At 36.7% G+C, this 27,666-nt stretch overlaps 1 protein-coding gene across 3 annotated transcripts in view; it reads left to right on the plus strand.

Moving 5' to 3' along the window:
• CTNND2 (catenin delta 2) overlaps nucleotides 1–27,666 on the plus strand; it is a 6,416,678-nt gene that overhangs the window by 2,433,604 nt on the left and 3,955,408 nt on the right. The gene's annotated exons all lie outside the window — the stretch shown is intronic.

The raw sequence follows: 27,666 nt of genomic DNA on the forward strand, positions 1-27,666 counted from the left end.
AATCCTTTTTGGGCGAAGATACCTAGTAACTATGAACCTGTTATCAGTTTTCCATCCATTCCCTATTGCAATATTACTAGCTTATCATTTTTTTAATGCAACATAGGCAATTAATTCCTCAAAGGCAACAAGCACTTTATTTGTAGATGAAACAATGAAATATAAAGTTGTTTGCTAGCAGCAACCTCATCATTAGTTACAGATTTCTTTAATGTGGAATTATTTAGATGACTTTTACTTCTTCAGAGATTGTGCATATTTACTGATACTGGTGGACTGTAGAAGTTTGAGTAGACTTTTATGATGGAAATGTTCTGAATTGGGCAGTTTTGCCATTATTGGTGCATGGATCTTGTTTCATTGTTTACTGGAAAAATGTTCAAAATCAATAAATTTAAAATGCCCTCTAACGACTGGTCTTTATTGTACAAGGAATATAATTTAATACAATCAGGAAGGTGTATCAAAGAGCATGTGTATGTTTCGTGTGCAAGGGGCCTATGATTTGAAAACAGCCCAAAGTTAATCTTTATCTGCCACTGGCAAAATGCATTTTCTTTGAATGTGGGTTTCAATGCTGCTTCAATGAATGTAAGTTTCAAGGGCAGAGAAGTGTTAATGCTAAGTCTGTTTTCATTGTGAGACTGCATTGCTTTGTTTAGAAGATATCTATTAGTGTTTGTGCTGTAAAATGCAAAATAAAACTTTTAAATCCAAATCATTGCAGAAGTAAAGCAGTATGCTCATTACAGTATTTATGGTAAATGGGGCGAAATAACCAAGGAATGGGACATTGGAATGGCTGCAGGGGGGAGGCTCCATTCAACCATGATTTTGTGAGGGGGGAAGGGCAGCAAACTCAGAGACAGCCCCGGTTGAACTATACCTCTCAACTGTCCAGATTTTGGCAGAATGAATAGATTTTTGCTTTTTATTTTTGGTTTGTTCCCCATAAAATTTGTGTTTTCTGGCAAATCATTTAGGAATGAAGTCACTAAATAATGACAGACATTGAGTTTCAGATGTCATAACCTTTAGAAAAATGCATGCTAAAGCAAGACCTGTTATTCTATCAACTGTCTTAACTTTATACAAGAGCAATTTTTAGTACTGTTTGTATGTTCCCCCAATATATTTGGCCTTGTCCAGATTTCTTGCATCAAGAGGTTGAGAGGTATGTGCAAATAAATCACTTTATAGAATTAGGAATATCCAAACCTCTCAACTGTCCCCAATTTTGGCTCAAAATGTTGCTCTCCTCCTAATAATCCCACCACAAAATGGCAATTTTGGAAGAAAACATGGAGGGTTTACAATTATAAATAACTGTAATGATCAGAGTTCTAGAATACTTTTATTTCAGAAATGCATGTAGATTCTCTTATTTTATCAGCTGCTCAAGTTAACAGTACTAATATTAAAAAGGTGTCCCTTCTTTGACTGGTTTCCAGCTGTATTGTGTGGCAGTTTTATATTTTTGCATCACATTTTTGGTCCGTTTTTCATAAAATTGTGGTTTTCTGGCAAATTAATGGCAAATCATTAAAGATTGAAGTTAGAAATGCCAAACATTGAGTTTCAGATTTCATACCCTTCAGAAATTTCATACTAATGCAAGACCTACTACTATTCTATTATCTTTCTAAGTTTATAAGAGCAATATTTAAAAATTGTCAAACCTCAAAAACAAGGAGGAAATAGTGCCTTGAAAGTCACAATAACCAAAAAACACCAAAGCACACAGGGAATGCAGTAACCACAGTTCTACGAGGCGAATAAGGCAGCAAAATGTAATCTTGTTTTAACGCTTCAAACAAAACAATAGCATTTTTGTCCACCTATGTACAGGACTTCATCAGAAATACAATAAAAACCAAATTCCGTCATTTTATACTTACTTCCTATAACATTTAATCACTTGAAAACCCTTTAATATAAATTAACTAATTAGTAACTAAGCAACTATAATTATCTAAAATTCAAGTTACAAGCAAACTATAGTAATAAATGTTAGTATAAAAATGTAATATAAATTCACAATACTATATACAAAATGTCAAAAAGGAATGCATTTTTCAACCTATTTAAAAACAGACTGGTGTGCAAAACAATGTTAACATTCTAACTATATACATACAATAAATTAAAAGTAAAGCATGTAAAATGCTATAAATATAATGGATATGGTATACAAAACTAAACAATACTGCCATCTCCTTGTTTTGTAAGCACAGTACAACTAAACAAATTTCAACCAAATCTTGTCTTAGCAGAAGCCAACATTTTTTTTAAAAAGGACCCAGTTAAAGTTTAGCAGACCTGAGTTTAAGAACTGGGGCCAATGAGACATGATCATTGAGTCCGGGTAGCCTATTGGCTTCTAATTTGAGTTGCCAAAATAGCTCCCTAAACTCAATAGTTGTCTCCCAGGGATCCCCCTAGGGTCCAGTTCCACTTTTTCACTGATAAAAAAAGCAAAAACTGCTTCAGTGCAATTCATACTATGTTTGCAGAGGGCATTATTAATGTCCTGTTTCTTAATATCATTAAGGTTTTCATATATATGCCTCTTAAATTTCCTATTTGTCTTTCCTATATAGAAACAACCACATATTTTACAAGTATCAATGTATACCACCCCAGTGGTATCACAGTTACAGTGTGTGTTGGTCTCTACCTTCTCATTCCTATCCTTTAAACTCACACTGTTTCCCTGAAGTACATAAGGACATTGTGTGCAAGAACCACACTTGTATGTGCCCTTCCTTTGCCTTTTTGTTTTAAGATTTTCTAACATTTCCTTAATATTCTTGCCCTTCCTGTAAGAGAATTTCAGGGGGTCCATAAATAGTTGCTCTAAGTCTGAATAGTTACCAAACCTCTCCCAATTCTTAGAAACAACTTCCCTAATATAATGAACATTACTGCTAAAATTCAAGACAAATTTTCTGCTCCAATTAATTTCACTAGGGACGTTGTTGGCTTCCTGACCCACTACCAACTTGGGAACCCCTAAAATAGGGCTAAATCTACCTCTCCTCTCCTTCTTAATTTCATTCTCAATTTCTTCCACTAAACCCAAAGGATACTTCCTTTCTGAAAACATCTTTCTCAGTTTTTTACTTTCTACAGTATAATCCTCGTCTAAAGAAGTTATTCTGCAACTCCTAACAACTTGCCCTTTTATAATTACCCCGTGTTGACTAAAAGGGTGGGCACTAGTAAAAAAACAAATAGGAGTTCAAGAATGTCTCTTTTCTATACACATTTGATTTAAATATTTTCTTCTCTGGAACCTTTTCTACTACTACATCTAAATACTGTAGTCTCATGAGAAATAATGAGTGAACTTTAAAAATTCTGTAGTGTTATTCATATACTCAATAAATTCATATAGTATCACTTCGGGTCCAACCCAAAAGATGCAGATGTCATCTAGGTAATGTCTATAATAGCTCCAATACTGTGAGTATTCTGAATGAAATAAATATTTCTCCTCCCATGTGGATAAGACTAGGTTGGCGTACATGTGGCTCCCATAGCTACCCCACTTACCTGCTTGAAGAACTCACCTTCAAAAAACAGGAAATTGTGTCTAAGCACTATATCCATAAGTTCTATAAGAACCACCATGGTATCATTATCTATACTACCCTTTATTCTGAGTGCTTCTTCAAACCATTCTAGTCCTGCCTTATGGGGTATAACATTAAACAAATCCTGAATGTCCAATGTAATAAATATTAAATCATCCTGATATAAATTTCCAACAGTACTTCTCAAAAAATCCCAAGAGTCCTTAAGGATGCCCACCTTCTCAGACCAAATCTTTTTTTAGCCTCAAGTGCAAATATTTGGCTAGTGGATAGGTTTTAGATCCTGTAGCTGCCACAATTGGTCTGCGAGGTGGGTTATCAACATCCTTATAGACATTGGGTATACCAAAAATTGAAGAAACTTTAGGTTTATCCATAACAAGGTATTGATATACTTCTTGACCTTCATCCTTAACCATTTCTTTTAACATAAAATCAATTTTCCTATATGCAACATTAATTTTATTGCGAGACACTCTGGTATATCTATCTATTATTTAACATGTCCAACATTTTGGCTGAGTGCATAATACTATTCATAATAACCACCCCTCCCCCCGTGTCAGGCTTCATAACCCTGACATTCTCATTCTTCCTCAAAGAATTCAACAAGTAATTTTCCTCTTTGCTCAGGTTGTAATACCTACTTAAATTGCTTAGACTCTGTCTGAGCTCCATTTCAACCTGGGTCTCAAAATTCTTGAGCTGGGGTAGAGGGGTGGATTGTACGTGCTCTTTTTCTTAATTAAATGGACATTAGGTCTGTTATTTTGTATAATAAGTTCTAAATTCTTTTTCCTCAAAAATAATTTCAAGTCTATTAAGACACTGGAGATGTTACTCACAGTACTTGGTACAAATTTAAGTCTTTTACTAAACAAGCTAAAGTACACATGATCCATATCTAAATAACTATAATTGAATATGCTGAAATTCTGATGCATATGTCTGTAACCTTCCACTACAATATGTCCATCTCCAAGCATATCCTGTGCCATGCTACAATTCTGAACATTTAAATTTAGTATCTCCTCCCTTTCTGTTGTTCCCCCTGGGGTAGTGATAATTCACTGGTGTCTGTTGTTTGATTCTCTCTGACCTCCTCAATGGGGGGAATTCTAAAGGGTTGTCTAGAACATACCCCCCAACCTACTGCACCTTGAAAATTAGTATAATCACCTTCAGTATTCCATTCCATGTTATCAGCTCACTCCCAGGGTTTTCCCCCCCTACATGATTAGTATTATTCCAGTATTGTCTCCTGGTGTTGTTCTTGGGTTTGGGGTAAGAGCGTTGTTCCCTATACTCCACTAGGTCCCTGTCCAATTTTTTACATTTTCTATCATAAATATTCTTACATTTTTCTTTACATTTAAAAATTGTCCTTATTTATGGGCCTGTGTCCCACTTCTATGTATGGCTTTGTCCAGATTTCTTGCTCTGAGGTTGAGAGGTATGAGTTTCAGAGCCATCACCATCAGCCAGAGACATTCATTGTGACATACTTGTTGCACCCCAATCTCCCATGTAGCAAGGCAAGGAGCAGTTATGCAGTGTAAGTGTGCGGAGTATTCCCCCATCCAAGGTACACACAAGTATAACAGTGGCTTTTCATCTGTCCTTGATTTTGCAGAATGTTCTGGTTTTCTGTCATATTTTAATACTGTTGATTTATGCTTCTTATTATTCAGAAAATGCATGCTGTCACAGTGCCCTGTTGCTCTGTGTTTAAGTAGCAATGCTTTAATGACCATCAGGTAAACTTGTTGGACATTGTAAGATGCAAGTATGCTTTAATAAGCATACTGTTAAAGAATTACCAACATTGAAAGCCTTTTTGTTGTTGCCATGCAGAGAATATTTACATAACTAGATAACGTACAAGCCTTAGGTATTAAAATGCATATGACAGTATTTGTAATAAAAGACAGGATTACAGTATTTTCAGAAGCTCATTACATTTGTTGGAGACTTGCAGTCATCTTTGCAGGCTTTACCTGTAAACTAAACAGAATGCCAGTCTATCATGTGTGGTCCATAACTTGTGCAGTAATTCTTTAAGCAATTTATCTTGAGCTTGTTTCTTGCTTGCTGTTCATTTTTTACTTTGATCATGTCTTCCCCATGAAACGAGTAGATAGTTGTTGTCAGGCAGCAGGTCATTTTTGGATACAAAACATTCTTACAAGTGGGAGTATCACAGAGACTGCTACTTTCAGCATGTTACTTGGTGATTTTATAAAGCTGAATATAAATTATAACTAGAACTGCAGTGCAAGGAGAAGTGGTTTGAGTTGAGTGCTGATTTTTTTATACTTGATTTTGACTGGCATTCCAGTAATGTATTTAAAAAGTAATTTATTTTTTCATGCCTCACAACCTTTGTGTTTCCATCTAGATATTAAATAAGCTGTCATGTAGCCAATGTATTGAAATATTTTTTTCTTCTACACTTCAATTTGTCTTGATTGGACTCTTGTAATGATGGTTTGGCACCCAGGGCAGCGTATTTAATTAAAGTTCCAGTTGTTGTGGTTTTGAACATAGCCCCACCCCTTTCTAGTTGACCACACCCCTTCCCATCGGCCCCACCCATTCAGCTGTCTCCTGCAGCCCTGTTTAATTTGAAGTCACCAGCTACCACTGAAAGTATGGAACAGGTAATAGAATTAGGAGAGTGTATATGTCAGCAAATCAAAATAATAATTTGAAAGTGTTAATGAAAGGGTGGCTGAGTAAAGAAATATGCATGAAGTGTGGTATAAGACAAGGATATCCCATGACTGGAATATTGTTTGCATTGGTAATGAATATGATTGTGAGTAAAGCAGCTTATAAAATGAAAGATGCTAGTTAAGTGATGCAAAAGGAGATGGTGATTCCAGTAGTTTTGACATACACAGATGATATAGTGGTAGCTGTTAAGAGCAAAGTATGGATGATGGAAGTTTTGATTTGTCTGAATGTATATTTAAAGGAAATGGCAATGACCTTGAGTAAAGAAAGAAGTTAAAGTTTGGCTGATGTGGTTTAAATTGATGGTGTGTGATTTTTAATAAATTAATTTTCTTTGATAGGAATACGATTTGTGAAAATAATATAGTTATTATGCAACAGGAGGGTTTGATGAAAGAAACAGGTCTTCTGTGTAGGGCATACAGAGTAAGATTAAGGAAAAAGGTTTATCTGGTGTATCCTGTATTAATGGGAATAATAGCATACATGTCAAATGTTTATATAATCCCAGAAAAATATGAAAAAGGAAATTATGGTTCAATATTAAATTAAGTGAAAGAGGTATATTATGTATGAGGGAAGATGAAGGGGGATTGATTTTACTAAATCCAGCTGTTTATTCTGCTTCTTTAAACTTGTATAGAGTATTAAAGTAGGTAAAGCAACAAAATGAGAAATTAATAGTGAAAGTATTTAAATGTAAATGCAAAAAGTTCTGGGGGATGATGAGAATAAGAAAAACTGAAAAATATGTAAAAGAAAAAATTAAAAATTACCAAGAAAAAATATCTAACATGGGAATACAAATTGATGATTTAGGGAAAGATAGAATGAATTGATATAATAATGTGATGAAACAATATTATGTAAATCCATGAGAAAATTTGCCAGAAGAAATTATTAAAGCCATTAAAGTATGTGGTGAACCAAGATAGCGCAGTGTCAGGATTTCCTGTGGATACTGGTAATAAATAAGTTGCTAGTAAAGGGGTATATACTATACGAAAAAGAAAGTTGAAAGATTGTTTATTTTGGGGGAGGAAGAACATAACATTTTTTAATGTAAATGAGTGGTGAAACGTTGTGTCAAGAAAACAACGTTGACAATATTAATCATATAATATTGATTTTTTTATTTATTTATTTATTTTTTATTTTACAGTTGTTGACAGGGATAGTCCGACTGGATATATGTCCATTTTCAGTGGAGGCCTGGGGAGAAAAGCTCCAAGACATTACCAAAAATTATAAAGTGATTACATGCTAAGCAATATGCAAGTCACTGATAGTTATACAAACCAGATACACAAAGCTGTTTAGGGTTTTTTTTTTTTTTTTTTTATATATATATATATCTATCTACATAATGGTTCCATAGGAATTGTATTTCTTTAGTAGATTAATAGAGAGAAAAAACAAAGCAACAGTGAGAGGTATAATAGCCATGGATGAGGTGAATACTGTCAGTCAGGATTATTGCAAGGGCATAACCATTGTGAATTTAGGGGGATTCTTAGTTGCTTTTTAAACAGTGGAGTGGATGAAAGGGATGCTAGTTCAGTTGGAAGCTTGTTCCAAATGTTACCAACAGAGTTAGTGAACAGGAAGTCCCCAGACTTGCTGTTGGCTTTTAAGGTAGATACTAGTACCCTATTGGCAGATCGAAGCGTTGTTAGATTTTTGTATGGGCTAATAAGCTTACAGAGTATGGGAGTATTTGTGGGATGATGCACAATTTTATGAATAATTGTAAGTTGCTGTATAAGAAGTTGACTTTGCAATTCCAGCCAACCTAGTTGTTTGAGATTCTGGCAGTGATGGGTTCTAAATGGGGATCCAGTGGCAAATCTGGCTATGTTATTATAACGTGTTACCAATTTGTTGATATTGCTTTTGGAGAGGTTTGTATAAATTGGGGAGGCATAGAGAAGGGTGGAAAGTAGGTGAGTTTGGGCGATAGTAGACCTAGATGAAGCTGTGAGAAAGGGTTTAAGTCTATAAAGGGAACCAAGATTTTTATTAACTGATTTAATAATTAGGTTAATATGTGTGTCAAAGTTAAGATTATTATCAATTGTTACACCTAGAAGTTTGGTGGTTATGTCGGGAGCTATTTTAGTACCATTGTTGGATGTGATTGTAAAGTTGATAGTGGTATATATATATATATATATATATATATATATATATATATATGATTATGTATGTAAGAACAAGAAAAAAGAATGTCAGAAGGGTAGGTAAGAATTTATTTTATGTAGTATTTTTTGGAATGAAATATTGAAATTTAAATTAATTTGAAATAGATTTTTGCAGATATATTGTGAAAAATCAGATTAATGGTTGTGGAAGAAGAAGTGGGAGGTGAATTACGGAAGCATAACAATGAGAATGTTATAAGAACAATTCTAACTAGTAAAAAATATATTTTATATATATACATATATGTATATATAAGCCTGAAAATATGTACATTTTGTAAATATGTAAAACATTTTTTATGTACTGCAGTGTAATGTCAGCAATTTAAAAGTTTCCAGATGCTTTGACCAAATTTCCTCGAGTACTATAAATACCACCCCGGGTGTCCCCTGAAAAGAGAATACTGGCCTATTTAACTAACCTGGTCAACAAAGGATAAATAAAAATAAATAAAATGGCAAAGTGGTAGGGGTGTTGTTAATTCATATATTTAGCCATACTTTAGCCTGCTGTTTTATTATTTGAACTGCAATGTTATGTTCTATTATTTATTGTTTATTAGTTGATTTACTGCATAAAATATGAATTACCTGCCATATTGTATTACTATAAATTGACATCAAATGTTTTCAGTAATTTTATGTAAGCTTTTTCAACTTATTCCATAACAGTAAAGTTGCAAAAATATGGTCTTTGTCTGGAAAATGATTCTGCATTGTGAAAGCTAAACTAATTTTCAGTTTCACAAAATTATTTTTATAATAGATTTGAAAAGAACATACACTTACATGATTTGCAGTACTGATCCCAAATGTTACAACATATGTTCAGCAACTTATCTAAAAACAAATCAATTTTAAGTCGTAAACTTTAAATCACTGGTGCCCAGATATTTTGAATTAGAACACACATTTGAAATTAGAGTGGGTGAATCACATTTTTCTAAACACTACTTTTGAAAGTGGCTTTCTATCAAAAATGCAAACCAACAAAACTATTTTGGGTTGAAACCATCCAAATACGGTCAGAATTGTTAATATACATATATCTGAGGCCACCCCCCCCCCCCCCGGGGCAAGCACTGATTAGTACTCGTGCAGTCCCATGCAATCTGATAAATATTTAACTGTGCTCAAGGACAATAATTCGTGGGGTAAGAGGAATAATTCAGAATTTTGTGAAATTTAGGTGTCCACACTCTGACGTAACAATACTTTTTCAGAATCTGGAGACCTAAAAAGTGAGCATACAGCAAAGAGTACTTTGAAGTGTGAACACTTCTTATTCCAAAAACTATCCCAAACTAATGTTTTTCTAGACTTAACAGGCACATACCAATGTTTTTGTAGGGATGAGATGCAATGAATATGTGCCCCATTATCTTATCTCAAATATCTAATTTGTAAAGGCATGAAGATTAATTTTGTAGTTTATATACTTCTTGCTGATATAGTGCGGTTTTCATCCTCATTATAAACCATATAGAAATGACTCATCAAGTTTTAACAGGTAAAAAATAAAATTTCCTGAAAAGTGTGGCTTTTTTTTTTCTTTCAAAGGATGAACCAGTGTGTACATGTAATGGACAATTATTTACTGTAGAAAACTATATCAAATATTGATATGAAGCAAGTGAAAGGGTTTTAGTTACAGATACTTAAGATATTAGCAACTATTTCCAACATTCACTTGGTCTTCTTGATTTGGTGTGCTTTCACTAAACAATTACACACTTGTGATCTTAGAATGCAGATTTTGGCAGGAGATACAGCTATTGGGTTTTGTTGTCAGGCAGGACCCTTCATCCTTATTAGTTATAAAATGACTTATCAAAAAGGCAAAACAATTTTTCTCCATAACATCAAATGTGTTACAAAGCCATGCTCTAGCCATTGCTATAATTTTAGGAACTCGCTATTGCTTTTACTTCAGAGTCAGCTTACCACTATGTACAAGTCATGTGGTCTGTGTGGTCAGCTTACCACTAGGTACAAGGCATGTGGTCTATGTGGTCAGCTTACCAGTAGGTACATGGCATATGGTCCATGTGGTCAAGGAGACAAATGAGCCCACTCTAATTTTGCAATGTTCCCAGGGCACTGTTTGGTTAATAGGCTAAGAGTCACACAATAAACAATTGGAGCCTAAGGGATTCAAACCCAGGAGTGTTCCTGAAAGGACTTCCACTTGTTCTGAGAAACAAGGTAGCCACCTTCTCATAGCTTTACACAGCTTTTGGAATTTTACAGTATAAGATTGCAGATATCACATTCCGGTTGTAAGACAAGACACCTTTGGCATCCAATGAATGTCATTCCTTTCCTTCAAGAAAGTCAGTGTTTATATGCAATGTTTCCATAAATGTTCTCAAGACATATAATGTTGATGAAAAACTCACAATAAAGAAATGTATTGTAACTTATCCTCAAAACAGTCACACTCAATGAAATGTTTAATCTAATTAAATGTCTGCTAGTGCAAATGCATGGGTATTCTGCAGGGCTGCCTGCTCGGTATTTTCTTGTCTGAAATAACTAAATAATTAGTTACACATTATGTATGATGATAATAAAAGCATTTCACAGCACATTTTTGACCATAATTATTTCTCTAAAGACTCAGATGTGTGTTGCCTACTGCATATTTGAAAGAACTGTGTATATGACACTTAGTCATCAGATGAGCCTGTGTCTCTCCTGCCCAGTTTGACAAAATTTTGTTATGCTGAATGTGATATTGTACTTAGATGGATATGCCTTTATAAATATAATACCTTTTAATTTTTTTTTAATTCTTATGCAATGTTCTTTACATCAAAATGGACTTGTGCATGAGCAGTATTATATATGTTGACAGGTTATTTCCTTCAATAACTTGTCTTCAATGAAATCAGAATGCAAAATCTATGAAGACTGGATTTATAGTTCAAAGAGCTCTGTAGCTACTTTTTCTGACTTTTTTGATTCAGAAGTGCAACTCAACATTAGTTTGCTACTTAGTGCTCATTTACGTTTGTTTACCTCCTTAGAATGAATATGAGGTATTCGGCTGATTCTGCATGTGTTAGCAGTCTTTCTTTGAAGAATGTATCATCTTTCTTTTCTAAAATTACTCTAGTTTTGATCTCATTGTCATTTCATAGCCAATTGGTTTGATCACCAGGGGCTTCACAATATTATGTAGCTTGATGCCAACATAAATTGATCATTATGTCAGACTTTTTTAAACATTAACTGCATCAATTAATATATTAAGTTTATAACAAGTGTGTGTGGGTGTGTATGTCTGTGAGTGGGGGGAGGGTGTGGACGTACTGGAGATAGTGACTAATGTACAGTGTTGCCAACTAAAATATAATTTATTGATAAATTTCTTGACTTAGAGTGCAACTATTCAACATGACTAAATGAAAAAAAAGTTTTATTCTTTATCTCCTGATGATGTGGATAAAGTAGCTTGGGGCTAGATGTCACCTGTGTTCTACCACTGCTTTCTGAACAGCCCTTGTTTTGGATCATTAACTATTTGAATGGCTCTGGTAACTATGGCTCACAGGCCAAACATGGGCTGCAAAGGGAAGAATATTTCAATGACTTGTGCAAACTGTACAAGTAATTGTGCTGTCTGTACCATCTGGATAGAATAGTGTTGGACCAGACTCACTGAATGGATAACCATAAATTACATATGAGGGAGGCATAGCTCTCAACTGTCCAGAATTTTGCAAAATATCCTGATTTTTGCGTCAAACGTTTGATTTCTTCTTCATAAAAGTTGTGGTATTCTGGCAAATCACTCAGGGATGTTGTCAGTAAATAATGACATGCATTTTAGATTTAGACTTCATACCCTTCAGAAAATGCACACTAACAGAAATTATGTTACTCTAGCAACTTTTTATGTTTATATGAGAAATATTTAAAATCTGTCCCTATTTTGAACCTTTGTCCCCGGTATTTTAGGTTCTGACCAGACTTAATGCACTAACAAGTTAAGAAGTGTGCTAGAAAGCAAGAACAGTGCATAGAAAATCAGTTTGGTTTACCTGAGAGCATTCATCTTAGATCTGCACTCATATGAAAGCCTGTTTTATTACTTCTTTAAAGCCTATAGATACTTGTGGAAATATGCATTAGGACAATACTTATAATGAACCATATGAGTGACCACTCAGAGGATTTCTTGTTAAAGTATAGCCTTTTGAATTAAAGTACTGTTACTGATAAAAAATGTGTACTGATAAATAAAATTAAGTTTAAGTCATTGTGCTCCAGAAAAATGTATCACAAAGATTCATAAGGACTGGACATGAAATAATTAACCAGAAACAACTTACCAAAAAGCATTCTCAACTTCACTTGTTAGCACGCATTTTTTTTTTAAAGTTTTTATTTTATTATTCTAAAATTACTAGCAGTTGATACCAACAAACTCCAGTCATTTTTTTTTTGGGGGAGGGGGTGTAAATCAGAGTGTAAAGTGTGTGTGCTTATATCTTTAAGAAGTATCTGAGGCTGTACATGCACATATATAACCCGCACACATGCACAACCTTAGTGCCATTTTGTACAAGCAGCTAGGGAGTGAGCATGCATGATCATAGTCATTAATTTTATATAAGTTACTTAAGTTACAGTCTATAGTCAACAATAGTAATGTGTTTGTATATAATAAAACTGCTTGAACAGAACCCACAAAGATTTGTTTATTCATGTCCTAACACGAAAGTGGAGGGAAGGAAAGAGAACACTTAGCAGAAAACCTTTCTATTACTGATCTCAAAACTCTGCTGTACCTGTCACTTCCCACTGGTCCAAAATCTTTCTTCTCACACACACGTAGATGCTCAAGTAACCAAGGTACTGCAGCAGCTCGGTGCCGCCTATAGAATGGCTGGCTTCCTGAGTGGGGAGGCCAGTTATGCCATTGCCATAAATTTAATTTTACCCAGCTCAGAACACAGCCTCCCCATTATTAAAACACATTCTGCTCAAAACAGCTCAGTGCTGCCAACTTCGGAGGACTGGATTGTTATGGTTTATGTACTTGGCAAGTAATGGTAAACACGACTGCTTCAGTCTGAACTCCAGCCGATGGCTTAAAGTCTCAGCTACAGTCTCACTCCTTCTTAATACATTAATATTCATTTATTTTTGTTTTTATTTATTTATTTGTCTTTGCTTACCAGGAACACCCGACTGGGTAATACCCATTTCAGCAGAGGCCCAGAGAGAAAAGTTCCATTTCCTTACGTTGCATCGTACTAAACACAGATTAGTTACATTTCTGTTTACATTCGAACACAAACAGTACTTACATTTATACATTCTAACATTACACAGGTGGACGTTACTAAAGGGAAAGTCCATGTGCAACTTAGTGCATTGTACAGGCAGCAGTTGTGTACAAAAATAGTTTTGTCATTTCAGTGAGAGTTTGAATTGTCTGTTTAAGGAAACTATTTGGAGAGTATTGTACAGTGAACGCAAAGTCTTAACCTTGTGATGAGCATGTGCAGGACCAGCATTGGTTAAGATGTTGTTTAAGTGGTTTAAATCTGTTGAGTTTGTTGGAGAGTTTTATTTGTGTAGGGATACTATCCCAGAGCAACACAGTGGGAGTATAGCAAGCCTCCTGCAACATTATCTGACTTATTTGTAAGTTATAAGAATTTGTTACTAGAGTGGAGGTCCCTTGCTGGATAGTAGGTCAGTAATATGTTTTGTAGTGCAGGGCATTTTTCTGGATAATGGATGAGTTAGTGTACTGTAGTTAGTTGTGAATATGTTAGGTACTTGTGTAGTTCAAGCCAGTTTCATTGCTTTCAGCTACAACCGTGGTGGTTCCTATGAGGGAGGTTGGTGGCAAATATAGCTGTTTTATTGTAGCAGGAGGCAAGATTATTTCTGAGTATCGCTTAAGTTTATTAGGATAGGAGTGGCATGTAAGAAAGCTGGCACTAAGAAGGTGGTAGCTAGAGCTTGTCTTGCAGTATCGGTAAGGAATTTATTGATTCTATAAAAGGAGCCTAGTTTATGGTGTGTAGATTTAATGTTGCACAGTACATGCTGGTCATATTTAAGATTGTCATCTATTATAACACCTACAGGTTTATTGTGAATTACGGTTTCAGTGACAGCACTATTTGCTGGTATATGTACTTTATGGTAATAGATTGCTTTTGATTTTGATGACTTTTTGAGGTAAAAAGCATTAAGGTGTTGAGTAGCAGGTTTAATTCTTTGACCCAAGTTTCTACAAGGAGAAAGATTTTTGGGTAATGTCTTAGTTATTTATTTTTGAGGGTGCACATATTAATGCCGAGTTGTCTGCATACTGAGCTAAACTAGCATGGTGAGTGGCAGTGTGGAGGTCATTAATAAATATATTAAATAGGCGAGAATCCAGGATAGAGCCCTGAGGGACACCTGTAGTAACTGGTTGAAAAGATTAGTAGGTTTGTTGCCTTCCAGATAGGTGACTAAGAAACCACATCAAGGAGTGTTGTAAAAGTCCTATTGAGGAGAGGAAAATGAGAAATTGCTGGTGTGAGACAGTATCAAATGCCATTGACAAGTCTAAGAACTTGGTAGACACAAGCTGACCACTGTTTCTATGTTGGTTTATTATATTGGTAAAATGTAGTAGAGCAGTAGTGATGCTGTGCTGGGGCCTAAAGCCATGCTGTGTTTCTGAGAGCAGGTTATTTGAGGTTAGGTACTGCATCAGGATGCATTTCTTTAATATTTTGGAGAGGTGGAGAGAATTGCTATTGGTCTTTAGTTATTAAACTCTATAGATGTGCTTCCTTTGTGCAGTGGTATGATGTAAGATTTTTTTCCCCATTGATGGAATGTATCTTTCTGCTATGGACCTGTTAGTATGGACATAGGGAAGGCTATGATTTCTGCAGACTTTTTAGGTAGTCTGATTGTAGTTGGTCTACAGCTATGGAAGTAGTTTTTAGTTTAAGGATCAACTTCCTTATGAACAGGTAGGTACTGGACTAACATTGAATATCTGTAGGTGGTTTGGTTAGACACAATATACAAGCTGCTTAATGAAGGCCAATACCCAGTACATCTAGGCAGTTTGCAAACCAGAGAAGAAGTTTATTCGCTGAGAAGCAATGTCCTACTGCACAAAACATCCTTTACACTGGTAACCTCTGAAAGATCTTTCTTCAAGTTAGTGCCATCATTGAGGAATGAAATACCTGATGAGATTGGGACTAATGAAAAACTTTTGTCCCTCAGAAAAAACTCTGAGATCATCTGTTTTCAGAAAACAAATGTAAATGCTTCAAAGATGCAGGTTAACCCTTAAAGGCAAGGAGACAACAATGAGAGCCTTATCTAGAATACAGCCATGACTGATAACTGCTTAATGAATTAATATTAGCAAAGTACTACCTGAATATATGCAATTTATTTTTGGTTTTGTGCTTTGATATAAGGATTTATATTGTCTGTGTTCACATATATTCCTTTGTTCTACGCACACTCTCTTTGTGGGCTAAAGGCTGTACATTTCCTCCATGTTCATGCATGTTCATTTGATTTATGTCATTGTTATTCTGTGTAGCCCGGGTTGTGGCTGAAAAGAGTCCTTGAAAGAGTATCCACACCTATGTAAAAAAAATAAATACATAAAAATAAATGCTGCAAAATTGAACTGCAGCTAGTCATAAATGATTAAATTTCTGTTCTCACACCAAGGCACAGGTGCTCTTCAGCAATTACATTCTGCTTGCTGAGCACACTCAAGCAAATCTGCAGTCTGCGGCTACCATTCCACCCATACAGTATAAGAAGGTACTGCAAACTAAACAAGGATATACATTTTGAGCCTCAAGAGCAGGGTCAGTCCACCCAGGCATTCTACTTGTATGTTTTATGAGAGTGAAGCTATTACATTAGCAATATTTCTTAGTAGTTCTCAGCTTGCTAATAAAACTGACTGTTGTAGCCTTGTGTCTCCCCCCCACCCCACCGCTAGTACAGTAATCCTAACTGTCCAATAGACAGTATGCATTTAATTCACATCCTTGTGACTAAATTAACCATCAAGCAGCCCTCTCAGTGCTTTCTGCCTTAGTTTGTATCACTTGGAGGCCCACTTGTTTATTTGCATCTCTATACATTCCCCTTCATTGCTAATGTATCTCCCTACTCTAATCTGTGCACAAACTGGTTACTAATCAGCAAATCAATGTAAAGACACACTCCCAACCTTAATAAACTTTGCTGTCTCTTCTCTCCTTCACTTTACAGGTAGTTTGAATTATTACTTACCCCCTCTGAGGCCTTCACTGATTTACACTGATTGCCTTTCTGGTTTCTTTGCATTCCACCTGGTTTACACCCCTTGTGCTATCTCCCTCCCCCAATACTAAGTCTATATTAGAATCCTGCCGAGCATGGAGCCATCTTTAAATTTCCAGTCTCCCACCAGGACACAAGTGCTCTTCAGCAATTACATTCTGCTTGCTGGTAAGCCATTAGACCTCAGGAATTTGTTTAAAGTGTTCAGATTTGTAAAGTAATACTTACATTTTGCTGTATTTGGATCTATACAACTAGTATTCATTTTTCTGATTCCTGGCTACTGATCTGCTTATTTGTTTATTTAACTGGTTGATTCTGTCATTCAGGAATTGTGTTTTTACTGACACTACCACTGCAGCTATGTTGTCTCTATGCTACTAAAACTGCTGTTATAACTGTAATTGACATCTAATTGACCTAGTCTTGGAGTTAGAAACTGTATTTACTGACTTAGCACTACAGTTGTCTCTGCTACTGCTTCAGCTGTACTGTTGTGTTCATTTTCCTTTTTCTTGTATGCACAGGATAATTGGCTGATAAATGTATTGTGCATGATTTATTAACCTGTTTCCAAACTAAGTTATGGCACTGTGATGTGGTTACTGTTGAAGCACTCTCAAACTGTAGCAGTAGCATCTATTCTCCTGCTTTATCCACACTATCCTCAGACTTGTATCTTTTACACCCTCCTATCTCCTCATTACTTCCTTTCACCTGTCTTTGTCTCCTTCTACTAGCTCCATCCTCTCTTTTTTCTCTCTCTCTTCAAAGCACACTCAAGCAAATCTGCAGTCTGCGGCTACCACTCCACCCATACAGTATAAGAAGGAATCAGTACTGCAAACTAAACAAGGATATACATTTTGAGCCTCAAGAGCAGGGTCAGTCCACCCAGGCATTCTACTTGTATGTTTTATGAGAGTAAAGCTATTACATTAGCAGTATTTCTTAGTAGTTCTCAGCTTGCTAATAAAACTGACTGTTGTAGCCTTGTGCCCCCACCCCACCACTAGTACAGTAATCCTAACTGTCCAATAGACAGTATACATTTAATTCACATCCCTGTGACTAAATTAACCATCAAGCAGCCCTCTCAGTGCTTTCTGCCTTAGTTTATATCACTTGGAGGTCCACCTGTTTATTTGCATCTCTATACATACCCCTTCATTGCTAATGTATCTCACTACTCTAATCTGTGCACAAACTGGTTACTAATGAGCAACAGTAATAAACTTTGCTGTCTCTTCTCTCCTTCACTTTACAGGTAGTTTGAATTATTACTTACCCCCTCTGAGGCCTTCACTGATTTCTACTGATCGCCTCTCTGGTTTCTTTGCATTCCACTTGGTTTACACCCCTTGTGCTATCTCCCTCCCCCAATACTAAGTCTATATTAGAATCCTGCTGAGCATGGAAGCATCTTTAAATTTCTAGTCTCCCACCAGGACACAAGTGCTCTTCAGCAATTACACTCTGCTTGCTGGTAAGCCATTAGACCTCACAAATTTGTTTAAAGTGTTCAGATTTGTAAAGTAATACTTACTTTTTTCTCTTGTCTTGGTGGGCTCTGCCCCACTCTGGTGTTCAGATTTGTAAAGTAATAATTACTTTTTTCTCTTACCTTGGTGGGCTCTGCCCCACTCCAATCACCCTGCCCCCTATTCCCTCCCACCCCCACTACCTCTACATTTATAGTAATCACAGCCACACCCACAACTCACCCTCACATCACCTCCGCCAATCACAGCTCTTCCAGTCATATCACATTATACCACACCAACTTGCTCCACCCAAAATACTCCCAATCACTCTCATTCCCACTAGGCATTTTTTACATCACCCACACTACTTTCCCATCCACATATAGTGCACCCCTATAATTCCTATTCAGACCCCCCACCTAGAATCAACTTAAACTTTCTAACCATTACTATTACACAACTAAGTCTAGTCTGTCTTCTCATAATTCTTTACAACACCACAAGTTATCACTCTAACAATATCCCTAAACTTAGTAGCACAACACTACATTATGCACTCTCATATACAGACACCACACATTATAATAATATCTGCCCGCAATTATTCAAGAACTACATAACGGACCAATTCAGAACGAAACACATATGCTGTCATTCCTACTCCAAAAAACACAATACTTTCTCACACTCCTCACCAAACTCAACATCTGTATAACCATTTTAACTCCAGGCTCACCATAAGTGGGGATATCCACCCCAACCCAGGCCCAAATTCATCCTGTCCAACACAAATGTCATAACATAACACTCCCACTTTCTTCATCCCTGGGCAAATCAACAACAGCAGCAAAACCAACCATCTTTTATGCTAAATATTAATATTAGAAGTATCAAAAATAAAATACCTGAATTCCAGGCCACAATAGCACACTACACCTCAGACATAGTTGCTTTAACAGAAACCTGCATAAATAAAAACATAGCTAACTCAGACGTTCTCCCTAGTGGCTACAATATTATTAGACAAGACCGACCACTTTGTAAAGGGGGTGGAACTGCCTTACTGTACAAGTCCAACTTAACTGTCCATCAATTACCAAACTCCTACCCCTCCCCCAGTAACTGGGACATACTTATCTCACAACTTCAACTTCACCCTAAAAAGGTCATCACCACAAGTGTGATCTATATTCCACCTGGCAGTACACCTGCTAGCCTTGAAGACTTCTTATCCTGGTGTTCTTCCACATACTCACAAGAAACCCTTATTCTGGGGGACTTCCACCTAGATTGGTTCACCTGTATAGCAGAACCACCAGGTAATCTAATAAATCTCCATGGCTACCAGCAGCTAGTCCAAATTCCAACTAGATGCGATAAAAAATCTAGAAGGGAATCCATCCTTGACTGGGTCCTAACTAACAACCCCACATTGTACCCTCACACAGGCAGTCTCCCAGACACCTTAAGTGACCACAACATAATATACTTTATACATAGTAGAACAAGCATATGCAAAACCACTAACTATATATCCACTAGAAACACAATAAAAATTCTCTCCTGAGGTCGTCAACACTTTACTCTGTAATTGTGACTGGACTCCCATAAAAACCCTCCCACTTGACCAGACTGTAGCATATTTCAACAAAACATTTCTACAACACCTAGACACTGTTGCTCCATTGCGCAAAATCAAGGTTAGAACCTCTACAAACCCCTGGCTCAGTAAAGAAATCAAACAAATCCTCAAGTCCAGAGACACTTCCTAGCTTTACTATCAAGAAAACAAAGACACACAAAGCCTAACTAAGTACCATGAACTGTACAACCATGCAAAAAAATGCATTAGGCTGGACAAAAAAAATCCTACTACACAACATTACAAACTAAATATCAACACAACCCCCAAAAATTTAGGAAAAATGTAAACCAGCTACTAAAATCCACCCAAAAGGCTACCCCCAAACCAACCACCCCTGACACTAAAGTTCCCATCGAAACACAATTCATCTCCCACTTTGTGAACTAAATTCTAACCTTAGTATCACAGGACAGTTCCTTCCTCACTACCCCCCCCCCAACACAAATAACACTAATACAAGCTTTACCCTCAAAACAATTTCCACCACTTCAATCAAAAGCATGCGCTCCAAACTAAAAACCTCATCAACAGCAGCCGACCTACTCCCCAGCTATTACTTGAAACTCACAGCAGATGCTATTGCTATCCCACTCTCATAAACAGATCAATTGTTGAAAACTATGTGCCCAAACTCTGGAAAATATCCTATGTTACACCCATACATAAAGGCGGGACCTCCACTGAACTTAATAACTACAGACCCATTGCTTTACTCTCCCACATGACCAAAAGCCTAGAAAAATGCACCCATACCCAGATGATAAACTATCTCCTAGACAGCATCATCCTGTCACCTACTCAGCATGGTTTCAGACCAGGCCATAGTACCACTACAGCCCTCCTGTGCTTCACAGACACAGTAAACCATCTCAAAAATGAAGGCCTACAGGTGTCGATTCTTTTTTTGGATATGTCCAAAGCATTTGACACAGTCTCACACCAAATCCTGCTAAACAAACTAAACCAATATCACCTATCAAATTCCACTCTTGCCTGGTTCCAAAGCTACTTAACTGACAGGTACCAAGCTGTGAAATGGGAAAATTCTCTCTCTCTCTCCTCAGCTGCCCATAACTATAGGAGTCCCACAGGGTTCTATCTTAGAACCGCTACTATTCACAGTCTTCACAAATGACCTCCATACCTCCACACAGCATATATCTATCATTCAATATGCAGATGACACTACCTTAATCTGTGCTGCACAAAACATTCCCACCCACCTGCAAACAACTCAACTAGCATTTTCTGACATTGAAAACTACCTTACCAAAGCCCAACTTATACTCAATCCAAAGAAAACTCAGCTTATGATTATAACCAGTTCTAACAAAAACACTAACAGTCAATTCACTATCTACTCCACAAATACTACGCCAGTCGCTCCAGTGGCACAGGCTAAGCTATTGGGAATAACCATAGACTCCCACCTAAAATTTAATCGTCATCTCAACTTAACTATTAAAAAAGTACATGCCAAACTGGGGTCACTCTACCGTATCAAACCATTTCTTACCAACAACACAAGATCAGCGATTGCTCGCTCCCAACGTCTATCCACCCTACTCTACGCATCTCCCATTCTGACTAATCTCAACAAAACTGAACTAAGCAAAATTGAAGACAGCTATAACAGAATTGCCCACTTTGCTGCAAATTGCTGATGTAGAACTCATCACTGTACTGATTTGAGGCAGCTCCACTGGCTTGAACTTCCCAACCTCCTAACCTACAATCAGCTCTGCCTCTGTCATCTATTACCTCCCCATTAAGTGTCCTGCTCTCAAAAACCTAGTACAACATCACTCAGCCAAAAGGCCTCTTAGATCATCAAGCAAACTACTACTAGAAGTCACCAACAGCTACAATAGCTTTGGAGATGCGTTATGTAGTAGTTCAGCGGCTAAAAAATGGAACTCTGTCCCTACTAGCATTCAAAACACATCATTCAAAGCCTCCTTTAAAGACCTCATCAGGCAACATCTCAAGCAAAGTTGGCAGTGCCATGATTGCTCCCCGGCTAGTGAAAGCGGATAACATATACATACTAAATCTAGAGTACTTGATAATAGTTTTCAATTATAGGCCAATAGCTATACTCTCTCCACTTGCAACGATTATGGAAAAATGTATTCATAGACAACTCATGCACCACCTAATCCAGAATCGCCTTATGGCAGACACTCGGCATGGCTTCCGTCCTCATCACAGCACTACTTCAGCTCTCCTAGCCTTTACCAACACCATAAACCATAATCGCAACAATAATTATATATCCTCAGCCCTCTTTTTGGATCATTCTGTCTAGATACTGGAGCCCTCCAATGGTTTCAATCCTACCTGAGTGGTCGACAGCAGGCTGTCCTCTGACAGAACAAACTCTCTAACCTTCTACCTAACACCCTTGGAGTACCACAAGGCTCTATACTAGGGCCCTCGCTGTTCTCCATCTTCATTAACGACCTTTATACTGTCATCCCAAAAGTCAGCTGTATCCAAAATGCTGATGACTCTACTCTGATTTGCTCAGCCACATCTCCAGTAGAGTTATGATCAGCTACCCAGACCACCTTTAATACAATAGAAAACTGGCTTTCTGAACATCGTCTGATCCTAAATCCCAAAAAAAACTAAAATGCTGTTATTTTCACCAACACGTAGGTCTACCGCTTTCACCTTTACTATAAAATCAAATGATGGCACAATAACCTCCCCTGACCCAACTACAAAACTATTAGGTGTCATCATAGACAATAATCTAAAATTTGACCTACATGTTAACCAAACTATCAAAACCATCAATAAAAAACTAGGGTCACTTTACAGAATAAAAGCCTTCCTAACCCCTCCAGCTAAAATTGCCATAGCTCGCTCTCACCTTCTTTCAAGCCTTCTGTATGCATCCCCTCTACTGTCAAATTTAAACAAGACTGTCCTTAACAAACAATCTCAATTTGCTACAACCACATTGCCAGGTTTGCCACTGGGCTGCCTTTTAGGACACATCATTGCATCAATCTAAATCAGCTTAGGTGGCTTGAACTACCCAGCCTAATCCAGTATAACCAACTGATTATGGCCTATAAAATCCTCTATAATCTGGACAATACTCCTGCACTTAAAAATATTATCACCCCCTATAACAATCCTAGACCACTTCGATCCTCTAACAAACTACTAATTCAGACTAGCAAAATTAATAACACAGCAGGTGATTCTCTCTTTGCAAACTCTGTAAGTAGATCCTGGAACTCTCTTCCAGCTGATATTACCTTACTTTCCACCTTAGGTCAATTTAAAACTAGACTCAAACAACATTTGTCACTTAACTGGCTATGTCAGTGTATCAGGCCTGGCTAACTCTCTCTAGAATGTGTAAAAATCCGTTAACCAGTTTACTGTGTAATTTAATTTAATCCTGATATATGCTCAGGATTAACTGTAACCTGTGGAACTTGTTTAACTTGCTTACTTATGTAATCTCTGTAAATAGTCTGTTTGCAATATGTAATGCTGGTATTATGTAATGCTGTATCTGCTTACCCTTGGAGCTTTTCTCCCCAGGCCTCCGCTGAAAATGGACATGCATCCAGTCGGACTATCCCGGTCAACAAATGTAAAATAAAAATAAAATAAATAAATAAAATCTTACTCACAAACACTGGCTAATCTACAATGTATGTACTGTACCTGTGTACTATGTATGTAGTCTACCTGTGTTCCAAATTTCAGCTGTACACCACACATCTATTAATCACCTTTATTTTTAAAATTAATATTTTTTTGTTTGTTCTCTGTACTGTAACTGTTGATGTGCCGCCTACCACTGTAAAAACATGTCTCTTGTAATTTGTGTGTATACTGATTATGTCTAAATAACTAAATGTGTCTGTAATTTTTCTTTGTGGAGCTTTTCTCCCTGGGCCTCTGCTGAAAAACAGCCTTTTCGGCTCAGTCAGACACTCCCCCCCCCCCCGGTTAACAAATGTAAAATAAATAAATAAAATGTGAGTGGAAAGATCGATTTGTTTATTCAATTTATTCATTTGTCTGGTAAGTGAATAATTATTTTCCTTGGCAGCTGCATGTTTGGTGTATATCAAACATAATTTTGGAATGAGTCATGCATAAACTAATAAAGTTTACTTATAAAAGATAAAAATGAGTAAAAAATGAATGTGCTGAAAGGCATGTCTTGATATAATGCCCTTATAATTTCTTCACCCTTTGTTTCCCCATTAATAAGGCTTTAAACCTTTGGGGGTGGCTACAGTAGCAGTTATATCTGTACTTTCAGTTTATCAGATAGTCGGTCTGTCATGAGTAAAACCAAACCATTTGTGCTCTGCCCATATGGTAGCAGTTCCAAAACTATACTGCAGTAGCTGTGACATAGATGCATCTTCCTAAAGTCATTGTGGTTTAGCCGTCTTCTCCTTCTAATATCATTACCACACAGTATAAAAAGTGAAAGACTAGAAATTCAGAAAAAGAACTATACTAAAGGAGGTGAAATAACAGAAAGGGCTATTTTGAACATCAGCATTTATTTTCATCTGTATAGCACTACACAATACAGTATTAATGTATGTAATTAGTTTCACACACACACACACACACACACACACACACACACACACACACACCTCTTCAAAAAACAATGTAATGCAGACATTTATTAAATTAATCTTATTTGACGGTTCTTAGAGGATCAAACATTCTCTTCTACAATTAATTAAATTAAATAGGGATGAGACTTACGTCGTTTGCTACTGCACCATATCTGCTGCTCTTTTTTGTTAGAAAGCTAATAAATGTGTAAATCCATGGACAATTAATCTTGAAAAGATTAAGACCCTAATGTGGCACAATTCTTACAGCAGATAGCGCTACTAGTAAATTGTTACACCTCTCACTTCTATGTTAGCACTAAGGAACAACATATCAAGAAATTCAGTCATCACATAAATATTGAAGTAAGGCAACAATGGGTAGTGAGAGATACAAACATCCACATGCCATTAAGAAAATGTTAATGAACATATTAGTTTTTCTGTGTAATTCTGTTCCCATGCATTTATAGCTATATACATTATCACTTATAATTGTAATATTTATATACATTATCGCTTATAATTGTAAGAAAATGAGCAATACTTTGTGTGGTGTGTGTGTCTGTGTCTGTGTCTCTATCTGTGTGTGTGTGTGTGTGTGTGTGTGTGTGTGTGTGTGTGTGTGTGTGTGTGTGTCTGTGTGTATGTGCACGTGTGCCCTCCCAAGTCATGTGGTTTAAAGTTCATTTCTTTGAATGGAAAAAAAAAAATAGACTGGTATGTGTGATCAAAATCAGCTGATCACATATACTGGCTTCATCTACGAGACTGATGTAGAGTGATAACTAAAAATAAGGCGCTGGAAGGTTCACCGGAATAAAATCCACTGTTTTATTGATCGCACACTATATTAAAAAACGTAAAACACATCCAGAACGCATTAACTGTATCACCACGTTTTCGCCACAAAAATTTCTTCAGATAAGCATACCAACTTCTGAAACCCCTTTATATACAGAAACATCCCCAAGTAATCAATTAACAAACTATTATACTTTTAAAAACACAGTGCAAAAAAACTATATTACACAAACAATGAAACACAATAAATACAGAAGTGCATAGAAAATCATTTGTTGGTCAAGCAAGAATCTTGTAAAAAACATACATTATTTACAATTTGTAAAAACTTATAAACAAAAAATGTTTAAAAATGTTTAAAAATTTAATATGAGTTATAACATTTTGTATATCAAGAATGTACAGAGAAGATCTGAATATATCTACATGTACAGTAGGCATTCCTTTAGGAAAGGGTTTTCATTAAAGGGTGTGTGCCATCCCTTTGGCTTCCCAGAGTTCATTTGATTAAAATCTTCTGGTGATGTATATCTTGTCTCTTCAGTCTGTCTTTTCAGAGTTTATGAACTATTATTGTATAATAAGCACATTGGTAAGTCAGAGGCAGATGTTTAGCTGCTGACTCCAAAAGAAGACAGAATATTAGCAACAAGCCTTCTAGCTTGTTTTTTTTTTCTTGTAACTAGCCAGTTTTCTAGTTTCAGCACTCAAATCTGTTTCTTTGATCTCAGCACTTGTTCAGAAAAAAAAAAAAAAAAAAAAAAAAAAAATTTCATCTGCTTTTACTGTACTTGTGTTTTTACCTACTTCTTTTTACTTTTGCATCATCTTAAAATACTCAATTGTATTTATTACTGCTTGGTGTAACTCATTCTAAGCCTTTTGGTTTAAACACTTGGGCTTCGGACCAGTTAGTTGTTTTGCACTGAGAGGTTTGTGGTCTGCACTGTTGTGGCAGAACAGGTAGCTTACATCCTTCTAGGTTGAGAACTGCTGATTGAGGGCTCAGTGTCTGTTATTCTAAAAGTGTATTAATTCTGGTTTAAGCACTTGGGCTTTCAAGCCAGTTATTTTACATTAAGAGGGTTCGTGGTCTGCACTCTTGTGGGAGGAGAGGCTGGACTCTGCCCTTCTGAGCTGGGAATTTCTGGTTAAAGGCTTATAGTGCATGCATATCTGAACTGTTTCTTACTGAAGTTGGTGCCTTGTTTGCTGTGGCATAGACTGGATTCGGGCCTGCTGGATCTAGCTTTGTTTGTGTAACTTGAGCACTAATCCAGACATTCTCTAAAGTATTCAATGGTATTTATTACTGCTTGGTTGTAACTTGATTAAAGTGTAGCTATCATTCAAGTCTTTTGGATTAAGCACTTGGGCTTCAGACCAGTTGTTTTACATTAGGAAGGTTTGTGGCAAGCACTGTGGTGGCAGGACAGGTAGCTTTCATCCTTCTAAGTTGGGAACTGCTGATTGAGAGCCCAGTGTCCAAGTGTATTAGTTCTGGTTTAGGCACTTGGGCTTCAGGCCAGTTATTTTACATTAAGAAGGTTCGTGGTCTGCACTCTTGTGGGAGAAGAGGCTGGACTCTGCCCTTCTGAGCTGGGAATTTTCTGGTTAAAGGTTTATAGTGCCTGAATATTTGAACTGTATCTTACTGAAATTGGTTCACCTTGTTTGCTCTAGCATAGACTAGATCCAGGCCTACTGAATCTAGCTTTGTTTATATACTTGTTTGTTTGCTTGTTATTTCCTGGAAGCTAATTCACCTAATACGCAACTTCTCAGCTTCTGTGGATCACTAGTGATATCTGCATTGCTTACTGTACTTATTTCCTTGTTTCACTTGAAAGAAAGTTACTGTTTGTCGTTTTGCATTTAGTTACTTGTATCACATTGCACTCAAGTTACCTGGCACTTGCTCACTAAAGCAATTATATAAGTCAGCACTAAAAATTAAAAGCACTACACCCTCACTCCCCACTGGCCCTTGTTTTCAATTAAGGATTTCCCAATATTATTCTAGCATGTCCAAAGGTCAGTTGTCAATCTCCTCTCCGGTCCAGCTGGTGAATCTGGGAATCTTGAGGCAATGTTATAACTGCCTCATGTACACAGACAACCCTCTCCTCCTCCCACATAACACAAATACTTGAGAGATGCAGCTATTTAGCCAAACTGGAGGCTGAGCTCTCTCAACTCAGGACTGGCAAGACCAGACAGGAGGAGAAGGCAACTACACACACCACAAAACCAGCCTCACATAAT

Source organism: Protopterus annectens, chromosome 3.part0, assembly GCF_019279795.1.
Source record: "Protopterus annectens isolate FY-2018-M chromosome 3.part0, PAN1.0, whole genome shotgun sequence".
Lineage (NCBI taxonomy): Eukaryota > Metazoa > Chordata > Ceratodontiformes > Protopteridae > Protopterus > Protopterus annectens.